Here is a 25,935-nt window from a genome sequence, read left to right as displayed (position 1 = left end):
ATCAATAATGGAAAATCAGACTGTGTGGATGAAATCCTGGCACCATTGAAGTGAAAGGCAAAACTCTCATTGACGTCAGTGGACCAGGATTTCTTCCTGTCATGCACAGAAGAGGCTAATGTGTGTTCATCTGATGGTGTGTATAAAATATTCATGTCACTGTAGGGATTTTTTTTATCCTTTATGTTTGTATATTTTCAGTATTTCTAAGGCCACCTATGGTTAATATGCTAAAACAGCAGTACATCAGCTGAGAGAGAATGAAAGGGATATTGAGGCATATGTAATCTTTTTACTGCATTTTCTATTATTCTATCATCAGAAAACCACATACCAGTCTACTTCACACTGACTGACACTGCTGAAAGCTGGTTTGTTTGGTAGACTACTAGTTCATGTAAACTTTGTTAGCTATGAAGTGGTGCCATCACTGAAAGTGTGGAAGGATGAGACTTGTTATAATCAAAGTTGTTAAAAAACAGATGGTCTCCATGCAAGAAACATCTTCAATTCTGAAGGGAAAAAATAGAAGCAGGAGCAGAAACGAAATATTTTTTTAAAAGACATATCTCATAGTTACACTTACATTCCTTTGTACCTAAAATGTGCATAGGGGAAGTGTATAGCAAGTTATTATCCATTGGTGAAGGTGCTGGAAGCCTTATAAGTTGAAAACTGCTTATATGCTGCGGATTCTTTTTGGTTTTATAGTCCTGACTTGGCTGCTGAACAATTATGACATCAGCTCCTGAATTTCAAGTCTAGCTCTGTATCCCTGCTTTATATGTCTTATGAAGCCAATAGCATCCTTGTGGTGTTTCTGGTTGGAGTACATTTGAACTGACATTTCTATTGAAGTAGCTAGAATGTGATTTCATTACTATTATTTGTTTGCTTATTTATTTATTAGCTAATCGTATTCCAAAAAATGTTTTTTGTTATGTATCTTGATAGTGCATAGTATGTGATGCACCATTTTGCAATACTCATATATGCTGATATATAACATTTGAAACAACAATACATTTTGAAATGACATTGAAATTAATAATAATTAATAATTCACTGTAGCAATTGGAATGCCAGAGGCAACAGAACTGCTTCTTGAAAAGAAAACATAAGGAAGAATGGTCCTTACCAGTAAATATCTGATTGTTTTAAAAGGAGCTATTTTGTAGGTGTGCTTTGTTTTCCTTGGTGATATAGTCTAAATTAAAATGTATAGATTATAAAGTCAGAAGGGACCATTGTGATCATCTGGTATGACCTCCTGCCTAACACAAGCCATAGGACATCCTTGATTTAATTCCTGTTTTAACTAAAATATATCTTTTACAAAATCATCCATCTTTGATTTTAAGATTTCCAGTGATGAAGAATTTAACTGAACCCTCTAAGTTTTTCCAATGGTTTATTACTCTCACTGTTAACTATTTAGGCCATATTGATTCTGAATTTGTCTATCTTCAACTTCAAGCCATTGGCTCTTGTTATACTTTTGTCTGCTAAATTGAAGAGCTCTTGATCAAATTTATCAAATTTCTGTTCCCTGTGTAGGTTCTTATAGACTTAATCTTCTCTTGGTATACTGAGCTCCTTGAGTCTCTCACTGTCAAGCATGTTTTCCAGTCCTTTGATCATTCTTGTGGATCTTCTCTGAACCTCGCCAAATTTTCAATATCCTTCTTCAATTGTGGATACCAGAACTAGACACAATATTCCAGTAGCAGTTGCTCCAAATACAGATAGTATAATCTCCCTACTCCTACTCAATATTCCCCTGTTTATACAGCCAAAGATCACCTTAACCTTTTTGGCCACGTTGTTGCACTTGGACCTCATGTTCACCTGATAATTCACCGGGAACCCCAAGTCTTTTTCAGAGTCAGTGCCTCCCAAGATAGGCTCCCCCATTCTGTGAGAATGCCATACAATCTTTTTTCTAAAACATTGCATTTGGCCATATTGAAACTCGTATTGTTTTCTTGTGCCCAATTTACTGAGTGATTCGGATTGCTCTGTATCAGTGACCTGTTCTCTTCATTATTTACCACTCCACTAATCTTCGTGCCATCTGTTAAATTTATCGGTAATGAATTATGTGTTATCTTTCAGGTTATTGATAAAAATGTTAGTCAGCATAGGGCCAAGAACTGATCCCTGCAGGACCCCATTAGAAACACAGATGCTCAATGTTGATTCCTGGATTGCAATTACGTTTTGAGACCTATCAGTTAGCCAGTTTTTAATCCAGTTAGTGTATGTCAAGTTGGTTTTGTATTGTCCCAGTTTCTTAATCAAAATGTTGTGTGGTGCCAATTCAGATTCTTTATCCGGGTCTAAGTATGTTACATCAGCGCTATTACCTTTAGTTACCAAAATTATAATCATATAAAAAATTATGTCAACTGAATTTAACATGGTCTGTTTTTCATAATTCCATGTTGTTTGGCATTAATTAGCTCTGGTGTTGTCTTTAACAGGAGTTGAAGGCCCTCAAGGTATGTCTACACCGCAGCTGGTAGTGAGCATCCCAGCCTGTGTAGACAGACTTGCTATGATAGGGCTCCAGTTAGCACGCTAAATGTAGACGTGGCTTTGGTTGCAATTTGGGCTCTCAAACCAATGGGGTTGGGTGGGCTATTTATTTCCATCACTTTGAATAGCTTTTATCAGATTTATCTGAATGAGCTGATCACAGAAAATAAAATAATGGCCATTTAATTAATAGTGCAGGTAAAAAGAAGTGTAAGGAGAAAGAACTCATGGAAAATCAATCACAATTAGATATAACCAATGGAAAATGACAAGGCATGTGTTCAATGTTTCAGAAGCTGGTGTTCACATTAGGCCATAAACTGTCAGTGTGTACTCTGTAATGTACCATATACCACTGATTGTCATGTGAATAATCAGGTCAGCCAATTGTCTATGTAATGTTGAGAGGGAAACACCAGAGGAAAATGAAAGGGATGAACTGTATATTGAAAACGTGTGTGCGCGCGGGGGCCGGGTGTGGATAGAGAGAGAGAGAAAGATGATTTGTTTTATTCCTCTTCCCTGTATTTTTATACTACTGGGGACATTTTCAGTCATGATCTTTGTTTCTTTACAGCTTATCTCTGCATGCTTCTTTCTTCTCATAAATCATAATCTTCTTATGGGGAATGGCAATGGTTTTCTCAGCAATAAATTGTGATGTTAGATAGGATAATAACTTCAGGTAGGGAATCAACAACAGGAACAGATGGACTCTTAAAAACAAAGAACCTATGTTTGTGCAAGTGTCCCAGCTACTGAAACAGAAGTGGAAGAGAAATACAGGAAATCAGGACAGAACCTTATCCAAAGAGAATTGCTAACATTTTCAAACTTGCTAATGTTAGGGCCATAAATCCACGTTTGGCTGAACATTTTATATAAGTCAATTTATAAATAAAAGAACCTGATTTTTCAGTTGCCATGTATCCAACAACTCTTATTAAAATGAATGAGAGCAATGGTGTTTGGTCCCTCTTAAAATCAGGCTGTTTAATTAGGTGACTAAATGTGGATTTACATGACTCACTTTATGCATCCATGTTTGACATTTTTAGCCAGTGTTTTTTCAAAAATTTCCATGCCATATTATATGTCTATGATTTGCAACCTTTCTTGTGTGCAGAATTTTCCTGCACAAAAGAGCTCCTTGAACTGGATTTACATTAGTCTTGAGGACCTATACCCAATTACACTTCTCGCTTCTTTGAACTTCTCAGTCATCTTTTATGGTTATAAAAAGGTGGGCAGGGAAGGGGCTGGGCTAGGACTCAATAGAGCAGGGATATAGGGCTAAGTTCTATAAGGTGCTGAGTGTTCTGACCTCGCTGCAGCCAAGTAATTAAGCATGTGCCTAACTTCAAGTATGTTAGTAGTCCCAGTGATTTCTTAAAGATATACATGTACTTAAGTACTTGGCAGGATCAGGCCAGAGCACTCAACACTTTGAAGGATCAAAAAGAGAAGGCTGGGGAGCATACCTAAGGGAACAGGAAACTCTCTTCCCTCACCCTAGATATGTAATCACTAGTATATATCCATTAGCTTATTTCTATTGCAGACAAAACAAGTGGATGTAGTGACAGTGAAAGATGAAGGAATATGTGGTCCTGGGGAACATGCTGGATCCTTTCACTTTTCATTTCCAGACTGTTTAACATGGAGGTCCCCAAACTGTTGGCACGCCCTCCTAGTGGGGCATAGAGGAATGTTGTAGGGGGCATGGCTGGGGCCCAGGCCAGGCGGGGAAGGAGCGCCACCTAGCTCTGCTCCTGGCCCTGACTGCTGGCCCCAACTGCCTTCCCCGCGCCTGTGGCCCTGGCTGCTGGCTCCGCCCCCAGGAGTCTGTGTTTGGTGTGCTGGCTGCCTGCCTCGGCCCCTGGCCAAGGCTCCAGCCCCAGCCTCGGCCACCTTACTCCTGTCTGTGGGCCCCCCACCCCACCCTGCAGCTATGGCTCCACTCCCGGCCCCAACTGGGGGGGACATGGAGGTAAGAGGGGGCACAAGGTAAAAAGTTTGAGGACAGCTGGTTTAACATTTCTTTTAAAATCTAATTTTTAAATAAATTACACATGCGCGCGCGCGCGCACACACACACACACACACACACAAACACACACAGAGCTAATGGCCCCTAATACCACCTATATATGTATAATATTAGGGGGCATTCACTGAATTCCATTGAGAGACACTTTAAGATTTAGCTTTTTCTAGTTACTTTCTTTATAATAAAGAATTATTGACAATAGAAATTATGTTTACATATATTGAGAGAGCAGAGGACAATTTAACTCTTTCGTGTTGTTTTTTGTTTGATAATTAGGTAAAAGTTGTTTCTGCTAAGGTAGCATATATATAGTTCTCATCTGTAATTTTTTAACAAGCCAACAGCCAAAGAACATATGCATTTTGTATGAGGCTGTAAAGGTAGAATATGCTGGTTAGAGCCTGGAGTGTCAAATTGTGAATCTGAATGTTTCATGTAGTATTCTTGTTTTGTTCTCTTCCCTCTGTCTACATTCTTGATGTACATTTGGCTGACTTTATTGTCTCTGTGTGGTAGCCATGTTAGTTTGTATCAGTACCCACAGGGCCTCAGAGTATACCTTCTGGCTCTGTCAATCTGTTTCTACACTTCAGCAGGTGGGTATTGCAGTTGTAAGAATGCTTGATAGAGATCTTGTGGGTGTTTGTCTCTGTCTGAGGGGTTGGAACAAATGCAGTTGTATCTTAGAGCTTGGCTGTAGACAATGGATTGTGTGATGTGGTCTGGATGAAAGCTGGAGGCATGTTAGGTAAGTACAATGGTCAGTAGGTTTCCAATGTAGAATGATGTTTGTGACCATTGCTTATTAGCACTATAGTGTCCAGGAAGTGGATCTCTTGTGTGGACTGGTGCAGGCTGAGATTGGTGGTGGGACAGAACCCGCATGGCCCCACAGTATACCAACAGTTTTATGGCTGACTTAGAGCAACACTTCCTCAGCTCTCATCCCCTAATGCCCCTACTCTACTTGTGCTGCATTGATAACATGTTCATCATCTGTACCCGTGGATGTCATAAACAGATAGTTAAGGGTTAATGTCCTTTTACCTGGAAAGGAGTAACCTGAAACACCTGACCAGAGGACCAATCAGGAAACAAGACTTTTTTCAAATCTGGGTGGAGGGAAGTTTGTGTCTGAGTTCTTTGTTTTTGTCTTCTGCCTGTACTCTCTCTCGGCTATGAGAGGATTTCTGTCTCCTGTTTTCTAATCTTCTGTTTCCAAGTTGTAAGTACAAAGATAGGTTTGTTTTTTGTATTTACATGTGTGTAGTTGCTGGAATGTGTTAAATTGTATTCTTTGTGGATAAGGCTGTTTATTCATATTTCTCTTAAGCAATTGACCCTGTATTTGTCACCTTAATACAGAGAGACCATTTTTATGTATTTTTCTTTCTTTTTACATAAAGCTTTCTTTTTAAGACCTGTTGGAGTTTTTCTTTGGTGGGGAACTCCAGGGAATTGAGTCTGTAGCTCACCAGGGAATTGGTGGGAGGAAGAAGTCAGGGGGAAATCTGTGTGTGTTAGATTTACTAGCCTGACTTTGCATTCCCTCTGGGTGAAGAGGGAAGTACTTGTGTTTCCAGGACTGGAAACAGGGAGAGTGGCGTCCCTCTGTTTAGATTCACGGAGCTTGCTTCTGTGTATCTCTCCAGGAACCCAGGGAGGGAACACCTGGAAGGGAGAAGGGAAGGGAAATGGTTTATTCCCCTTTGTTGTGAGACTCAAGGAATTTGGGTCTTGGGGTCCCCAGGGAAGGTTTTTGGGGGGACCAGAGTGCCCCAAAACACTCTAATTTTTTGGGTGGTGGCAGCTTTACCAGGTCCAAGCTGGTAACTAAGCTTGGAGGTTTTCATGCTAACCCCCATATTTTGGACGCTAAGGTCCAAATCTGGGAATAGGTTATGACAGTGGAAAAGAAGCCCTCGAGGAATTCCATCATGATTTCAGCAATTTCCATCCCACCATCAACCTCAGCCTGGACCAGTCCACACAAGAGATCCACTTCCTGGACACTACAGTGCTAATAAGCAACGGTCACGTAAACACCGCCCTATACCCGAAACCTATTGACCATTATACTTACCTACATGCCTCCAGCTTTCATCCAGACCACATCACACAATCCATTGTCTACAACCAAGCTCTAAGATACAACCACATTTGCTCCAACCCCTCAGACAGAGACAAACACCTACAAGATCTTTATCAAACATTCTTACAACTACAATACCCACCTGCTGAAATGAAGAAACAGATTGACAGAGCCAGAAGAGTACCCAGAAGTCACCTACTACAGGACAGGCCCAACAAAGAAAGTAACAGTACGCTACTAGCTGTCACCTTCAGCCTCCAAATAAAACCCCTCTAGTCCATCATCAAGGATCTACAACCTATCCTGAAGGACGATCCCCCACTTTAACAAATCTTGGAAGACAGGCCAGTCCTCGCTTACAGACAGCCCCCCAACCTGAAGCAGATACTCACCAGCAACCACACACCACACAACAAAACACTAACCCAGGAACCTATCCTTGCAACAAAGCCCATTCCCAACTCTGTCCACATATCTATTCAGGGAACACCATCATAGGATCTAATCACATTAGCCAAACTATCAGAGTTCATTCACCTGCACATCAACCAATGTGATATATGCCATCATGTGCCAGCAGTGCCCCTCTGCCATGTACATTGGCCAAACTGGACAGTCTCTACGCAAAAGAATAAATGGACACAAATCAGACATCAACAATTATAACATTCAAAAACCAGTTGGAGAAAACTTCAACCTCCCTGGTTAATCAATTACAGACCTCAAAGTCACAATGCTCCAACAAAAAAACCTTCAAAAACAGACTCCAACGAGAAACTGCAGAATTGGAATTAATTTGCAAACTGGACACCATTAAATTAGGCTTGAATAAAGACTGGGAGTGGATGGGTCATTACACAAAGTAAAACCTATTTCCCCATGCTAATTTTCACCCCTACCATTACTCACACCTTCTTGTCAGCTGTTGGAAATGGGCCATCCCTGATTATCACTACAAAAGGTGTTTTTCTCCTGCTGCTAATAGCCCACCTTCATTGATTACTCTCATAGTTAGTATGGCAACACCCATTTTTTCATGTTTGTGTGTATATATATATCTTCCTACTGTATTTTCCACTGCACGCATCCGATGAAGTGGGTTTTAGCCCACAAAAGCTTATGCTCAAATAAATTTGTTAGTCTTTAAGGTGCCACAAGTACTCCTCATTCTTTTTATTGTCTCTGTGATTACTTTCAAACCATTTGTCATTGCCCATCCCTGTTTCCACATACGTTGCCCAAATGGCTATCTTGCATACCGCTTGCAATTCATCTGAGCTCACCTTTTCCACCCTGATATATGTGTCAAGTATCTTGTTTTCCTTGTCTGACAATTTCTGCTATTTTAAAATTACTACTAGAACAGCTTCTCTGGCTCAAACCCAGCTATACTGCCATCCTTACTTTTTCCCATCCTGGCTTGTTCACATACTCCCAACAAAATCCTTGTTTTCGGGAAATAGATGTTTGATCTCTATTTCCTTCCTTCAGTTCTAAGCTCTTAAAGAGGACATATGAGTCAGTGACCCTCCCAGTAATATATCATCATCTACATAGTCATATCCAGCTCTTTGCTTTCCCATTACAGTTTCCCTCCAGTATTGACTTTGACATGATTCTGCATGATCATGAAAAGGATAGTTGGTAAGAGGTTGTAAGCACATTCAGTTTCCATTATTGCTTTATAGCACCCCAGCCTTCTTGCTAACATGTCTTTGCTTAATACATAGTAGTATATTCTAGACCTGGCTTTAGAAATCTCTTGTAAAACATCTGAGCAGCCTTGTAATTTTCCTAGGTGACCTGTATAAATTCAACTTGTTCTCTTTGTAAGGACTTGCTTCCTTTCTGAAATTTACCAAAACCATAAAACAAGGACCTAAATTTGAGGTGGATTGAAAATGCAGGAAACCCTAACATTCTGTGTGATTTCTCAGTTATCCTGTGATCTGGGGAACTGAGGTTAACACCCACTCTCCAGTGAAAAGCTCCACCCAGATTTTAATGACCACAGACAATAAGAAAAGCAGTGTAACTTTTCCTCCAAAAACCCTCTAACTGTACAATTCATTCCTAACACCATTCTGCTACATTGCTTCAGGCTAACCCAGGGGGAAGTATACCTGCTACTGAATCACCAATAGCAGCATTTGAAGCACTTGGATTTTTCTTTGGAGGTCTAGAATCTTAGTGCTCAAAAGGCCTGATCCTGCTTAGTTTAGTGAATACTCTCTTGGTCTACTAAGCAAGCTGATCCTGCAAGCTAGTCATACAGTTCATTCAGTCTCTTTTCTCAGGCATTGGGATAATTACTAATACATTCAGCACTAAGTTATTTAACTTTTTTCTCCCTAAGTTACTGCATGCTGATCATTTGGATACTACTTTGCCAATTGAATGCATTAGATGTTTTTGGAGACTCCAGTTAATGAGAGTCAGCACATTCCTGGCCTCTTTGCTTTTCTCCTTTGGGTCTCAGCTTTCTACACCTTTTCCAAGGCCACTGCTGTCTCCATTTCTGCTTACAGTTCAAAAACAGCATGTTTTACAGCTGCTTCCTCTGTTCCTATTACCTTTCTCATCATAGTAAAGACTGGCTCCTGAAGTCAGTTTTTCTCCATATAATAGTAAATACTTCTCATACTTGCCTGTTAGTGTGTTTCAATATGTCTACAGCCATGGTTTTTCTAAACTTGATTCTACAGACTATATTCAGTATCTCTCACTGCTCCTTTCTCTGTTCCTTCCCTTACATTTTCCCATCAGAAACTGATTTCCTTCTGCAGCTTTTTCTACTGCCTCTTTATAGCCAGGGCCAGTGCAAGGATATTTTGCGCCCTAGGCAAAACTTCCACCTTGCGCCCTCCTCTACCTCAAAATAAATCACATACATTAAACATGAATACATTTAAATCAACCCGGGGCTCCGAGCTGCAGAGGTAGCTGAGAGTCCCTGGGGCTCACGGGCAAATTAAAGGGCACGGGGCAGCGGCCACCGCGGCGCTCCGGGCCCTTTAAATCCCCACCGCAGTTCCAGCTGGGATTTAAAGGGCTCGGGGGCTGGAGCTGGGATTTAAAGGGCTCGGAGATCCCCGCTGCTGCAGGGAGCCCAGAGCCCTTTTAATCCCGGCCGCGGAAGCCGGTGTGGTCCAGCACGGTGTACTGGCTCTTGCCGGTACACTGTAGCGGACCTTACCGCCTTACTTTCACCTGTGGTGGAGGCTGAGCCGAAACCCTGCTGTTGCGCCCATCGCCGGGCTTGTGCCACGTAAGTGCTAAGCGGAGCTCTGCCCAGCCGCCAGCTCCCCTGCCGGCAATGACAATAATTGCATGGAGTGGCCGCTGTGCTGGGAGAGGGAGTCTGAGCTGCCCATGTCAGTGCGCCGCTGGCAGCCCAGCCCAGGAACGCTATAAAAAAAATTGGGGGTACTGCTTTTTGGCGCCCCCAAATCTTGGCGCCCTAGGCAACCTCCTAGTTTGCCTTAATGGTAGCACCGGCCCTGCTTATAGCATGTGTTCAGCTGTCCCTTTCTATGCTAATCCAGCATTGGAAGGACATAGCACTTTATTTGATATATTTGTGGGTTATTTACTTTCTCAGCTCCTAGAAATATAATACTTTTCAACAGAAGCTTCTCTCCTTTGAGAATCTAGGGCGATAGAGTGTGTGTTACTCCTTGTAGTCAGATACAAATTCTTTGAACTCATTGGGCCAGAGTCTCACTTACTTATAGATCAGTGTATTCCCATTGAATTCAATGGGGCCAGGCTGATGTACATCAACTGAGGATCTGGCCCATTATATATAGGAATGAAGCTGCAGGCTCTGAAAAAGCACCCGTCTGGTAGCAATTACAGCAGCTCATCTGCTTGCCAACAGGTTGCTGTGAGCACATCATCCCAGTGCTTTATTCGCTGTACTGGCTCTACATTAAATAGAGAGTCCGGTTCAAGATCACTCTTCTGATAGTGTAAATTGTTCATGGGATTGTCTCTAACAACCTGAAAGGCTGCTTCTCTCTCCATGGCCATAACATCCCATGACAGCTACATTCCAGTGTGGGTCAGTGAAATGGTCAACCAGTGGAGGAGGTGTGAGAAAGAGAGAACTTTCACAGATGCTGACCCTACATTATTAAACTCCTTCCTGTAGCAGAAAAGAAGGATTACAGTCCTCATTGCATTGAGAACTAAAATGTGAAGCTCATCTCTTCAATTTAGGTTTCCCTCTGTATGGTCTGTGTACATTCACACACATACCTACACATGAAAAATAAAATAAACATCAAGCTGTTTCTCCTACAGGCTGGGAGGGAGGAAACCGATTAGTATTGTTTTATATTTTTTGAAATATTTCTGAGGTACTTGGAATACTATGGTGATGAGTTAGGAAGTGGAAGGCATATAAACACCAAAGAAATATTTAAGTTAACATTAGAGATGGGTCCAAGCCTCAAAGTTTGGATTCAGACCTGAATTTCTTCAAAATACATTCTAGGCTTATCTCTAGTGAGGCTCTGATTTCAAATCACAGCATTTAAAAGTAGTTTTAGTAATGTTCTTTTCATATTACCATGTCCAAGTATTCTCCTGATACTGAAGTCTGATCTGATCTGAAGTCTTCTCTGCAACAGACTGTGGAGTCTTCACTTGCCTTCATAGCACTAACTTGTCTATTATATTGGGACTGTCATGGTATAATTCCCCACTCTGAACCTTGGCGTCCAAAAGATGGGGTACCGGCATGAATTCCTCTAAGCTCAATTACCAGCTTAGTACTTGTAGTGCTGCCACCAATCAGGAATTCCAGTGCCTGGTACACTCTAGTCCCCCCAAAACCTTGCCCGGAGACCCCCAAGACCCAGACCCTCTGGATCTTAACACAAGGAAAGTAAACCCTTTCCCTCACCGCTGCCTCTCCCAGACTTCCCCTCCCTGGGTTACCCTGGAAGATCACTGTGATTCAAACTCCTTGAATCTCAAAACAGAGAGGAAAGTTCATCTTCCCCCCTCCTTCTCTCTCCCCCTCCCAGACTCACCCTGAGAGAGACAGTAATCCTAACACAGAGAGAAAATTAACCGTTCTCTCCCCCTTCCCTCCTTTCTCCCCACCAATTCCCTGGCGGATCCAGACCCAGTCCCCTGGGGTCTCGCCAGAATAAAAAAACATCAGGTTCTTAAACAAGAAAATCTTTTAATTAAAGAAAGGAAAAAAACAGTAAAAATTATCTTTGTAAATTTAAGATGGAATATGTTACAGGGTCTTTCAGCTATAGACACTGGGAATACCCTCCCAGCCTAAGTATACAAGTACAAATTAAAATCCTTTCAGCAAAATACAAATTTGAACTCCTTCCAGCCAAATACACATTTGCAAATAAAGAAAACAAACATAAGCCTAACTCGCTTTATCTACCTAGTACTTACTATTCTGGACATATAAAAGACTGTATCAGAGAGATTGGAGAGAAACCTGGTTGCACGTCTGGTCACTCTCAGAACCCAGAGAGAACAACAACCAAAAACTAACAGCACGCACAAAAACTTCCCTCCCTCAAGATTTGAAAGTATCCTGTCCCCTGTTTGGTCCTCTGGTCAGGTGACAGCCAGGCTCACTGAACTTGTTAACCCTTTACAGGCAAAAGAGACATGAAGTACTTCTGTTCTATTAACGCTTGACTATCTGTTTATGACAGGGAGACTTCTGTATTATATGACTGTCCATTTTGTGATTTTGTATGGGGGTTTTTCCCTGTAGATTATGTTTACTCAAAGACTTCTAGCTCCAATCCTTGGTGCGCATGCTACAACATGTGATACTGATGGACAGAGAATATGTCATCATAGTAAGAAGAGAGGGTTTTTTAGATGTCTGTGAAATTGATTGATCACTTTTAACTGTGTATTCTGACCTGCCTGCCTGCAATAGAATTTACATAACAATTTAATTATTTTTAAAAGGCTAATTTAATAACAGAGAAATTTCCCCCCTAAAAAGATATGCTATTCAAGTGGCTTCCTAACTTTAATAATGAGACACACTTGAGAGTTAAATCTGGCCCCTTCCTTTGTGATGTGGAAGGCTCCAGAGGCAGTGGCACCAGTTTGGTTTCACTCTGTGGGGTGACAGGATTTAAGGAAACCATTGGGCATGGAGCTCAACTCTACCCTGTTCAGTGGAGCTTGGGTAAGAGCTGGAGGTCAAAGTATGAGCAGAGCTGGTGAATCTGCCGGTATGTGGATCATTGCACTCTACACAATTAGGGTCTTGTGCATGATGAGGGCTACAGAAACTGCAGGGAAGCTCTGCAGTGGGGGAGAGATTCCGTCCCATGGAAAGCCCTGCACACAATCCAGCGACTTGGCCTTGTGGGATTTAGCACTCGATGTAAAAGAAGTGAAGTAATGCGATAGATTTTTCTATCTGAATGATTTCTCAATTAAAAATAAAGCAAAACCTTTTGGAGTGTGTGTGTTTGGGAGGGTGACTTCAGAAAGAAATGCAAAAACTGACATGAGTTCAATAGTGCAGAGACCATCACAACTGACTGTGTTGTCTGTGCCTTTGTGCTGGGATCAGGATTGGAATTTATCCAGTTGGTGCTTCAAGGTTGCATTTAGTATGTTCTTGTGTTTGTACAATCTTGTGTTCGTAAAAATCTTTTTTTACTTGAACAAATCTAAATGGTATATTTGTCATCGGGAAGAAGTGTTCTATTGTTTTCTTTTAAAAAGAGGTACAACCTTCCCCCCAGCCCCCCCCCCCCCCAAAACCCTTATCTAGTTGACTAAATCTTGAAGAAATATAGAATACTTGTATACTAATAGGCTTACCCCTGGAATCAAATATCATACAGTCATGTCTGTCATGGGTTTTGTGTACAAGAATTGAAAGATTCTTTGGATTACTGTTTTAATTATAGTGTTGGCACTATATGACGTGCTCACTTGCTCTGTAAGATATTTGTAGTAGATAGTAGTTATCCATTTAGCTTAGTTTCTCACTTTGGCTCATACTAATAGCAGAAAGTATAGAATAGGCAATAGCAGAGTCCTTACAGTTGTGGTGCTTAATTTGTAATGAAAGAGGTGCTGGGGCTCAAACATTTTTTTACATTCATAACTGATGTGGCAAGCCCAGGGGTGCCAGGGCTATGTACTGTGAAGCCTGGAGGTGCCGTGGCAAGTCCTGGCACAAATTAAGCACTGTAACAATTGTAATAGGAGTTTGACACAGGCTGAAAGGGGAGAAGATTTAGAAATACAGTAAAATGTTTTTCATTTCATAGAAACAAACAAAGGATTAAATTACATTTAAATTACATGTAGCATTACATGTACAACTCCAAGTGTTCAAAAATAATGTTAGGCCCCCTAAAATCATGAGATGTTAACAATACTACATTTGGGATTTTTTTAATTTGTATTGTGGGTCTTAAGCCTCATATTTTCAAGATTTTCTTCATAACTATGAAGACTAGAAACTGGTTTTTAAATGAAAGTCATAATCCTATGACTCTGGGAGCTGGAGCTTTATGCAAAACTCCAACTATTGTGAAACTCGCAGTAAATTCACGAGATCAGGCAATGCTCTTCATAGTGTGATCAGGAAGGAGTGTGCCATCATGTTAGCCTGTCACTCCCCTCTGATGACGCTGGATGCTATGGAGAGCGACAGGCTAACAAGATGGCATCGTCTTCATGTAAACTTGGGTTATAGTAAGATCATTGTCAACATTCACAACTCACCAGTTCCTAGTGCACCTTCTGAGTTCAATGCTGTAGAACTTCTTCTTGGAATACTGAAGTGTAACTGTGTTACCGAGTGATAAGACTATATTGCTTACTGTGTACTTGCTGCCTTTTGTTCTATGTATTTTTCCAGTATATATCTCATCTTTCCTTTCCTTTGCTGGTAGGCTGCAGTACAGTTTCATTATGAACAGGCCATTCTTTTTTTGTTCTGTTTTGATTTATTTTTGCTTTTAACAATTTTATCTTTTTTTTTCCTTTTTTTTTTCCCCCTTCTCTCTGTCTCTTTCTTTGATCCACAGGCTTTGCAGTGTATGTTGGTCTCCCTTCATTCAGAACTTGACATTCAAAGGTACTTGATGAAAATTGAATCGTCTCAGAGAGTTAGTACTGTACTTTCTTTTTATGCACTCTGCCTTGGATTGAGCCTGTTACCTTTTAACTTTGTGTGGTTTGCCTCACCACTAGTGTTAGTGTCCTTGAGTAAATCTTGACATGCATGCTTTTCCCTTTGTATTCCTCCAGGGTGAAGTATGGTTCATATCAAGTAAAATGAGTACAGCAATCTGATGCATGTGGATCCTTTGACATTGTTTTTATTTTTGAGTTTGCCTCTAATGGCATGGTAGGCATAAATGTCCACACTCTTGTCTTTGTTAGATGCACCCCACTCCTTCAACTCAGTGGGAATTGAGTGCATGTTGTTGAGGGAAGAATGTGATCCCAGTGCTTTAATAACCACCTTAAAATGTGCTGATTTCTATATATATTGCATTATATATTTAAACATTTTTTTTTGTTTTTGAATTAATTGAGAGATCAAACAGCTGCAGAAGAGTTGGCCTGTGGAAGTGAGGACGCTTATTTACCTACTTGCTGCAAAAGGATCATGTAGTTTGCTCTTTCTTGTGGTTTTTAAAGTTATAAGAATGTCCCTTAATAGAACATTAGATTTTTGTGCCCCTTGGAGGGACACCCTTATGGGACATACCAATGGGGTGGCATATGGAGCGGGATACAGGGAATGGGAACATTTACTTACTATCTTTTCCAATGGCTCCCAGACCAATTTCCGTACTGGATTTTGATGTTCATCTGTTTTATTCATGCCTCCTCACACTTGTGCCACTTCATAGTCCCTTGTTACATCATAGAGCCATAGAAATCTAGGCTTGAAGGGACCTTGAAAAGTCCTCAAGTCCTGCCCTGTTCACAAGCAAACCTGCACTATCCCTGAACGGTGTTTGTCCAACCTCTTCTTAAAAACCTTCAATGATGGGGATTCCACAACCTCCCTTGGAAGCCTGCAGAGTTTAACTACCCTCATAGTTAGAAAGTTTTTCCTAATATCTAGCCTAAATTTCTCTCACTGCAGATTAAGCCCTTTACGTCTTGTCCAGTGAACATGGAGAACAGTCCTCTTTGTAATAGCTCTTCACATATTTTGAAGACTGTTATCGGGTCCCCCCTCAGTCTTTTTTTCTCAAGACTAAACATGTCTAGTTTTTTTAACTTTTCCTAATAGGTCAGTATCTAAAGCTTTTATCATTTTTATTGCTTTTCTCTGGGGACTCATAGACTTTAAGGTCAGAAGGGACCATTATGATCTTCTAGTCTGACCTCCTGCACAACGTAGGCCACAGAATCTCATCCACCCACTTCTGTAACAAATCCTTTCCAATTTGTCCACATCTTTCTTAAAGTGTGCCACACAGAACTCCAGCTGAGGTCACCAGTGCCAAGTAGAGTGGGACAATTACGTCCCGTGTCTCATATACAATACTTCTGTTCATACACCCGAGAATGATATTAGCTTTTTCCACAATTACATCACATTGTTGACTCTCATTCAATTTTTGATCCACTGTAATCGCTAATCTGTTTCAGCAGTTTTACCACCTGGCCAGTTATTCCCCATTTTGTAGTTGTGCATATGATTTATCCTTCCCAAGTGAAGTGCTTTGCACTTGTCTTTATTGAACTTCATTTTGCTGCTTTCAGACCAGTTCTCTAATTTGTCAAGGTTGGTTTGAATTATAATCCTGTCCTCCAAAGTGCTTTGCAAACCCTACCCCTGCCCCAGTTAAGTGTTATCTGCAATTTTATAAGTATAATCTCCACTACATTATCCAAGTCATTAATGAAAATATTCAATAGTACAAGACCCAGCACTGACCTCTGTGGGACCCCACTAGATATGCCCTCCCAGTTTGACAGCAAACTATTGATAATTACTGTTTGAGTACGGTCTTTCCACCAGTTGTGAACCCACCTAATAGTAATTTCATCCAGACCACATATCTCTAGTTTGTTTATGAGAATGTCACATGAGACTGTGTCAAAACCCTTACTAAAATCAAGATATATCTCATCTATTGCTTACCCACATTCACTAGGCCAGTAACCCTGTTAAAGAAGGAAATTAGGTTGGTTTGGCATGATTTGTTGTTGACAAATCTATGCTTCCTATTCCTTATAACGCTGTTATTCTCTAGGTGCTTTCAAATTGATTGTTTAATAATTTGTTCCAGGATCTTTCCAGGAACCGAAGTTACGCTCTCTGGTCTATAATTCCCTGAATCTCCTTTGTTCTGCTTTTTAAAGATAGATACTATGTTTGCCCTTCTGTAGTCCTCAGGGGCTTCACTCATCTTCCATGATTTTTCAAAGATAATTGCTAATATTTCCAGAATTGATTCAATTCGTTCCTTAAGTGCTCTAGGATGAATTTCATCAGGCCCTGGTGACTTGAATACATCTATCTTATCTAATTATTCTTTAATCTGTTCTTTCCCTATTTTGGCTTGTGTCCCTTCCTCTTTGTTACTGTTAACCATGTTAAATATCTGGTCACCATTCAGATGTCCAGTGAAGACTGAAGCAAAATAGGCTTTAAACACTTCAGTTTTCTTGGTGTCATCTATTATTAGCTCTCTTTCACTGCTAAGTAGAGAACCTACACTTTTCTTCATCTTTCTCTTGCTCCAGTGGTGTTAAAAGAGCCGCCTCTTATCGCCTTTATGTTCCTTGCTAGATGTAACTTATTCTGTGCTTTAGCCTTTTTGATTTTGTCCCTACTTGCTAGTGCTTACTCTTTTGTACTCCTCAGCAATTTGTCCATGCTTTCACTATTTGTAGGACTCCTTTTTGATTTTTCAGGTCATTAAGAGCTCCTAATGGAACTATGTTGGTCTCGTAGTATTCTTCCTATATTTCCTTCACATTGAGATGGTTTTCAGTTGTGTCTTTAATATTGTCTCCTTAAGAAACAACTAGCTTTCCTGAGCTCATTTCCCTCCTAGATTTTCTTCCCATGGGGCCTTATCTACTATTTTCCTGAGTTTGGTTTTTGAAGTCCATTGTTGTTGTTCTGCTGCTCTCACCCCTTCCTTTCCTTAGAATCATGAAATCTATCTTTTCATGATCACTTCCATCAACATTTTAATCTTTTAGATCCTGTGGATTTAGAAACATGTATGTTTATGGATCCCTGAAAGTGCTAGTGAAAAATATAAGATAGTCACAAGAGTACCCTGAGATGACTAAACCATGGCCTTCACAATCACACACACACAAATGTGATTCACACTTAGAAAGTTAACCCTACATTTTTTCTGTCCTCCATTGAGCTCCTCCTCTACTTTGTACATGACATATATAATTATGTGTCTCAACTACATCTTTATAGTTTATTTTGCCAGTATATTTTGTGTGGTTTATATATGAATTTAAAGCATGTCCCAGAACGCTTTATATTGCAGTCAAATGCATAATCCCTCAATCCCATAAATATCACTTTATCCTGTTAGTAAGAAACAGGATGTTTTGAGAGTGATCACACTGTGTGTTCTTTTTTTACAGGGAAAAGAACAGGGATATTAGGCATATTTTTCTTCTGTGTATACAGTGCATGATAGCCTTGTTTGTCCCTGATACTATGCTATTTGCTGGCTCATTTTATATCCACCAATAGGACTTAAATATACAAATAAATCAAGCAAGCAGACAGAAGGAAAAGGGAGAGAAGCAGAAGGGCAGAGGATGATAAAGAGAGGGGCAGCCTACTCCTCATTCAACAATGAGATGCCCATAGGGCAGCAGCAGAGGGAAAGGGGAGGGGGAGGAAAAGTGACGAATCTCAAGAAAGGAGAAAGGGAACTGTGTTGTACAGGATGAACAGATAGCAAGTATGAGAAATCGGGACAGGGAGGTGTGGGGCAATAGATGCCTATATAAGACAAAGCCCTGAATATCGGAACTGTTCCTATAAAATTGGGACATCTGGTCACCCTACTGTAATATCAAAATTTCACCAGCCCAGTAATTTTTCATAGGTGCTCTGATAAATATTTCAGATGTAACATTTCAGAGGCCCTTAACTATGCACATCTATTTCCATGGGATGGGACGTGTCTCAAGTAAGGAGACAAATGTAAATACAGTGCTGCCTAAGGCCCTACGCAATGCTCTTTGTTATACTTGTTTTCCCCATCTATTGATTTATTCCTCATAGCGCCCACCAGATGCTCAGTTCTTTCCAAACACAGAAGGCCATGGCTCATGCCCTGCCCTAAAGAGTTCACCAACTTACAAGGCAACTTAGTGTTGGTGATTGCTGATTTTATCCTTTTTTTTTTTTGGCAACTATTTAACACATGGAAAAATTCTTTCCAGCCTTTTAGAACCCACTGAAATAGGTCTGACAAGGGCAGCTTTGGAGTCTCCATAGACTCATAGACTTTAAGGTCAGAAGGGACCATTATGATCATCTCGTCTGACCTCCTGCACAATGCAGGCCACAGAATCTCACCCATCCACTTCTATAACAAACCCCTAACCTATGTCTGAGTTATTGAAGTCCTCAAATTGTAGTTTGAAGACCTCAAGCTGCAGAGAATCCTCCAGCAAGTGACCCGTGCCCCACGCTGCAGGGGAAGGCGAAAAACCTTCAGGGCCTCTGCCAATCTGCCCTGGAGGGAAATTCCTTCCCAACCCCAAATATGGTGATCATTTAAACCCCGAGCATGTGGGCAAGACTCACCAGCCAGCACCCAGGAAAGAATTCTCTGTAATAACTCAGATCCCAGCCCATCTAACATCCCATCACAGACCACTGGGCATACTTACCTGCTGATAATCAAAGATCAATTGCTAAATTAATTTCCAAAATTAGGCTATCCCATCATACCATCCCCTCCATAAACTTATCAAGCTTAGTCTTAAAGCCAAATATGTCTTTTGCCCACACTGCTCTCCACTACTCCATAGCTTGTTCATTTGTTCTGGTGGGAAAACACCAAAGGTGTGGAAACTCCTTTTATTTTCCTTGGGTATGTGCATGGGGGAGAGGGGTGAGACTGTAATCTGTCCCTTGGATCAGAACGCATTAGCCCCAAAGTGCACTTAGGCATCTGTTTATATAATTAAGTATTTCTTTTTGGTTGTGGTTTATGGTTATTTGAGTGGATGAGGATCTTTTCCTTTTAATAAGTGTAATGTCAGCTTTTATTTAAATTATCTCTTTCATCCTTAGAGTTCTCACAGCACTTCCCAGATTGTGTAGGTGGGAATTGCAGCCACCTCTGGGATGGAGCATAGGTCATTCTTCACCATGAATACTCCTCAGCGTGGTTTTTTTGAGGGAAATAAAAAGTTCCAACCTAAACTACGGTGAGAATTTAGATAAGCCCAGTGTAAATATCCAAGTTGGAAATTTTGGACACCTTTAATAAATAGCAGAATAGTAACCCTGAGTCCACATGGGATGAGATGACAGAGACTGTAAAACTTATCTGCCATGAGCAAATGTGGTGGGATCTCAGAATTCGTCACTAGGTAGAATAGTAAGGTGGACCACTGCTCTGTATTTTTATACCCACCACATTTAAAATATTACCTATAGAATTTGTTCTAGTTTTGTGTATTACCTACCTCTCCAGATCCCAGACTGTCCTTTGTGACAATAGAAAACCTTGGGTTACACATACATCGGTTAAGAGCTATTATTAAAGTTTAATATGTATATGTTTGAGATCTCTCTTTTAACCTCTCCATCCTATTGTTCTCAACAGGAATTTCTTTGGAGGGGATAGTAGAGGGGAGGGAGTGTGTGCCATTTCAGTTAAACTAAGGCACCGTCCACCCACCATACACTTTTTGGAGGAAGCTTAAAATTGAGGGTTCCTTGGTTACTTATAAATATTGAAACAGATCCTCAAGCATGTTGCATATTTCAGCCCTGACCTCTCTGTAGTGATGAAAACTGCTGGCAGGCCTGTTGCCAAGTTCCTTAGGACAACATTTTTAAACTTCAGTAACGCCAATTAGACCTAGATAAGAGCATGGTGGTCAGGGCCAGCCTTAGGATTTATGGTGCCCTAGGCGAGATTATTAAACTGGTGCCCCTGTGCCTGATCTGCTCTTAGCAACACAAACATAAGCTTATAGTATTGGAAAACTTGCCACATTCACATTATTAAAACCAGTTTAACTTAATTAAGCACACTGTAATGTTGATGGACTAGCACTAAAGAAGCAGCACTATAGAAAAAATTCTGATATGACAGAATGATGCAAATATTTTTTTTAATTTATCAAAATTTTATTGGAAATTTATATGAAGAGGTATTGAAACAAAGATTTGTTTTTAATTAAAAGCAATCTTTCTGGCTTTTTTGGCTGCAAAATCAGTAATAATGTCATCGTATGACAAAGACAAAGTCGTGTCTTGTTCGATCGCAAGAATAGCAAGACCAGTCAAGCATTCCTGACTCATTGTAGAACGGAGATAGTTTTTAATGAGCTTTAGTTTTGAGAAACTCCGTTCTCCTGATGCTACTGTTACAGGAATTGTCAGTAGAATACGAGTGGCAATGTACACATTAGGATATATGTCAACAAGTTTGCGGGTATGAATAAACTGTACAATGTCCATCACCGATTTTGCATGTGGCAACATTGATGACAGCGTACTCAATTCTTCGTACAGTTCAAGTCCATTTAAATCAAAACTATCACCATGCTTCAGGAGGCTCTCTAGATTCTTGCACTTTGTCATTAGTTGCTCTTGTTTTCCTATTTCGTTGAATTTAGTTATGTCGTACAAAAATCCAAACTGTTCATGGTGTACTTGCAAGGTATTAAACCTTTCATCAACAGCAGATACTGATTTATCCATCACAACATTAAAAAATTCAACCTCAAATTTCTTTTCTGGATCATCTGTGGGCATGATCTGCTGTACAGATTCTTCATAAAGAAGTGTTCCGGGCCTTTTAAACTCATATTAACTATGTATTTACTTTATGAAAGTTGGAGAAAACATTGTGAAAACGTAAAACATTGGCTGCCCAACTTCTGGGCTGGCAAAAGTTATACTGACTCACAGGGGAAAAAAAAGCAGGAGAATCTTAGTACAACATATGGTCACTCTATACCAGGGTTCGGCAACCTTTCAGAAGTGGTGTGCCAAGTTCACTGTAATTTAAGGTTTCTCGTGCCAGTAATACATTTTAATGTTTGTAGAAGGTTTCTCTCTATGTCTATATTATATAAATAAACTATTGTTATTATCTGAGGTCTTGGCCACCGGTCCTGCTCAGGCCACTGCCAGCTGAGTAAATGAAACCCCAAACTAGCAGCGGGCTGGTGGCTGGAACCCTAGACAAGGATCCCAGGCCCTGCTCAGCCCGCTGCTGGTCTGGGGTTCTGACCACCAACTCCTGCCAGCCAGGATCCCAGCCGCCAACCCCCCCTCAGCCCACTACCAGCCTGGGATTTTGCTCACCCAGGCTGGCAGGAGGCAGAGTGGGGCTGGTGGCTGAGCTCCTGACTGGCAAGGGGCCGGCAGCCAGAACCCCGGAGTAGCAGTAGACTGAGTGCTGCTGGCACCCCAGACTGGCAGCAGACTGAGCCACTCAACCTCCCACCAGCCCGCTCAGCCCGCCACCAGCCCACTCAGCCCGCTGCCGGCTGAGTGAATGGAACCCCAGGCTGACAGCAGGTTGAGTGGTTCAACTGGCCTGCTCAGCCCACTGCCAGCCTGGGGTTCCTTGGGGGTCCCCAGGCCAGCAGTAGGTGCTGAGTGGGGCCGATGGCTGGTATTCCAGCTGGCAATAGGGCAGCAGCCAGAACCCCAGAGCAGTGATGGGCTGAGCCGCTCAGCCTGCTGCTGCATACCATCAAAAATCAGCTCACCTGCCACCTTTGTCATGTGTGCCGGAGGTTGCCGACCCCTGCTTTATACACTAGTAAGGAGATGAGCATATTACAGTTGTTGGAGGGCTCTTATCAGGAGTAACAGGCTATAGGAAAGTCAGTCAACATTTTTTGTTTCTCTGATGAAAACTGACCCACTCCCTGCCTCAAACCAAACCTGTCACTAATAATTGTCAACAACTTAATTTTCTGTTTTTGGCTAAGATATTGATTTAAAAAAAAATATTGAAATTGGATTCAGGATTGTTAGCAAGAATTTTTGGCAAACAAAGTTGTTAAATGACAATCTAAATGGCAACACAGTACTGCTTTCATGCTTGGCTCACCCCCCAGCCTGCTGGTCCAACAGCGGCAGTAGAGGAGGAGATAGGTGGAAAACTGCAGGACCCCAAAATCCACCTCTTGGGGGTGCAGAGTGGCAACAGCAGCAGCAAACCCTCAGGTCCAATCACATGCCAATGGGCACCGCCGCCAGCCCAACAGACCATGGTGAAGTTAGCACAGCATCTGATCTCAGGGATGGGGCACCCATGGAGCCACAGCAGCTCATCCTGCCCTGTGCAGCTCCCCCCGGATGAGATGGATCGCTGGCAGCTGCCAGCCAGGGGGAGAGGCGCTCCCCAGCTAGGGTGGCCAGATCCAGATGTCCTGATTTTATAGGGCCAGCCCCGATATTTGGGGCTTTGTCTTATATAGGCACCAATTACCCCACCTAGGGTGACCAGACAGAAAGTGTGTAAAATCAGGACAGGGATGGGTGGGGGTGGGAGGGTAAAAGGAGCCTATATGAGAAAAAGACCCCAAAATTGGGACTGTCCCTATAAAATAGGGATATCTGCTCACCCTACCCCAATCCCCTATCCTGATTTTTCACACATCTGGCTAACCCCAGCCAAGCACTGTGTGACATTCCAATTCTGACTGCCTGCGGAGGAAGTGAGTTACTTTCACTTTCATTCCTCAGCGCAGCCAGCCTCCCCTCCTCCCCCAGCACCTCACCCAACCCAGCCCTGACGGAGGGGAGGGAGGAGAGAGAGAGGGGTGTTCCTGGGGAGGAGGGAGAAAGGAGGGGGTGCTCCGTGGGGCGGAGGGGAGGTGAGCTCCTTTCCCAATCCCTACCCCCTCCCCTTCCCAGAGACCCCAGCAGCCAATCCCATTCCTCAGACTGTGCTGCATTCGGCTCTCTCTAGGACCCAGCAGCCCTGCTTCTACACTGTCTGGGCTGCCTGCAGTGTGGTGCCCCCAGGGAGAATGAGGCCCTACGAGGCTGCCTATTCTGCCTATGCCTAAGGATGGCCCTGATGGTGGTAATAAGTGCTGAGCATCCACAGCTCCCATCAACTTCAATAAATGTGTTAATTCCAGGCATGCAACGGCCTTGAAAATCTGGCTTCAGTGTGTAACTTTAGGCACTCAAGTTTGAACTGACTAGAAAGATTTATATAGGAGCATCAAAAGAAGTTTATATTGTGACTTTGAAGATCACCCCGATAAGTCTGTGGTGATGAGAAGGGAGAGTAGGAATAACTGACCTGCATATTTCAAGCTCATTTCTTCACAGCAGTGGAATTACAATGTAACCCTTCTGCCCCTCTGAGTTGGCAGCAACAAGGGCGGGGTTCAGTATCCAGGGGTTCCGTTTCAGTAACACAATGCAGAACCGGCTCGAGCCCCCACCCAGTGACCTGGGACACTCACATATCACACCCCCCTGGGCGCCTCTAGGAGGCAATACTTCCCCTCTCGCAACCACGGAGTCTGAGTGTAGCAAAATCTTTTTAATAAAGGAAGGAATCAATGCGGCATCCCATTGGAGAAACACCACAAACAGGCTTATAACACAAACCATAAACAAAAACCCACCTCCAAGTACGTTTGGCACTGTCCTTTTTCCCCTTAGGGTTTTAAGTCCAATCACCCCAAAGTCCAACAACCCAAAAGTCTCTGGTCAATGCCACCCCAGAGTTCGAGAGTTTATCTGTAGAGGTTCCTCCCCCCAGCCTGGGTAGAAAGGGGCACCTTACGTGGTCCGGGGCCAACTGCCCTGCCTCTCCATGGGTTCTGCTTCCGCCTTCTCCACGAACTGATCCGCTTCACCAGCCGCTCCACTCTGCTCCTCCAGCCGTCCTCAGAAACTGCTCCGCTCCACCAGCTGCTCTGCTCCATGATCTGCTCCAGTTCTCCCTGCAAATTGCTCGGCTCCGCTCACTCTGTGGGCCACTCCACCCGTCCCACAGCTACTCCGCTCTGCCAGCCACTCCGCTGCCACCAGCTGTCCCGTGATCCGCTCCAGCCATCCCCACAACTGCTCCACTCCACCAGCCGCACTGTTCCACAGTATATCTTCAGGCTCCCCTACTAGTTAGCACAGTACTCAGTGCTCTCAGCTCAATAATTTCAGCTCTTTAGTGATTTCAACTCTTAGTGATCTCAACTCTTAGTAGGGGAGCCCCAGTGCTAGTGCACCATTAGCCCAAAGTGAATTCAGCTCAGTAACCTGTATTTAGATTCTTGAGGGAATAAAAAAATCAACTCTGACATTCCACAGTGGAGAGAGAAGGGGGTGGAACTGGTGCTTCTGGTGCCACAAGGAGACTGCACCACCAGGCACAGATACCTGTCCCCAGCCTCTCTCTCCTCACTGGGTTTTGGAACCCATGTCCCTTGTCTAGCAAGTACCACCCAACTGAGGGTGAGTCATTTGTCACCAAGCAGTCCCACAGCTCGGCAGTCTGGGATAGGGTAGGCGTGCCTATGCAAATACACTCTCTGAAATTCTTTCCACCAGATGTCAGGGTAGAGCTTATCCTGACTCTGCTTACACAAGATATATTTTTGGCTGGTTACAACAGCAGGAAGCATGCAGCTAGTCATGAGCTGGAGCTCTGAAGGCTGATGGAAAATTCTGCAGCTTTTTAGGATGATTTGAATATAATTCCACCCTAAAAATATAAATGATAAATTATGGGATCTGAGTAAACATATTGTCTAGGTCAGTTGAAAAAAGTTGGGGTAAATATGCAAGAGTAAATATGCAGTTAGTGTTAATAGACCTTCAACAAGCAGAGAATCGCTTCATCCTCAGATTTGCAGAGATGCATATAATAATCACTCAGTGCAGTATCCTGACACTTCCTTCATGACAATCCATTAGTAATGGGTTATCTAGTGACATGCCGTTGTGACTGAACATTATCAAGTTTTAATGCAACATCATCCTGTGACAATTTGACATCATCGCATAAGTTCATCTTCCCCTCCTGGTTACTAAATGGGAAGAGCGTCA

The 25,935-nt window shown here is 42.2% G+C and overlaps 1 protein-coding gene across 12 annotated transcripts in view; it reads left to right on the top strand.

The window, feature by feature from the left end:
• Window positions 1-25,935, top strand: part of KIAA1217 (KIAA1217 ortholog) — a 531,277-nt gene that overhangs the window by 354,615 nt on the left and 150,727 nt on the right. Inside the window, exon 1 of one of the 12 annotated variants that reach the window (XM_050938989.1) lies at window positions 14,797-14,815. The exons of the other annotated variants lie outside the window; for them this stretch is intronic. The gene's annotated coding sequence lies outside the window, so the exon portion shown is untranslated. Of the gene's footprint in view, window positions 1-14,796; window positions 14,816-25,935 lie in introns of those variants that run through there. 12 annotated transcript variants of the gene reach the window in all.

This window comes from Gopherus flavomarginatus, chromosome 2, assembly GCF_025201925.1.
Source record: "Gopherus flavomarginatus isolate rGopFla2 chromosome 2, rGopFla2.mat.asm, whole genome shotgun sequence".
Classification (NCBI taxonomy): Eukaryota; Metazoa; Chordata; order Testudines; family Testudinidae; genus Gopherus; species Gopherus flavomarginatus.
Note: the sequence above shows the minus strand (reverse complement) of the source record. Positions and strands in the feature narration are given on the sequence as shown.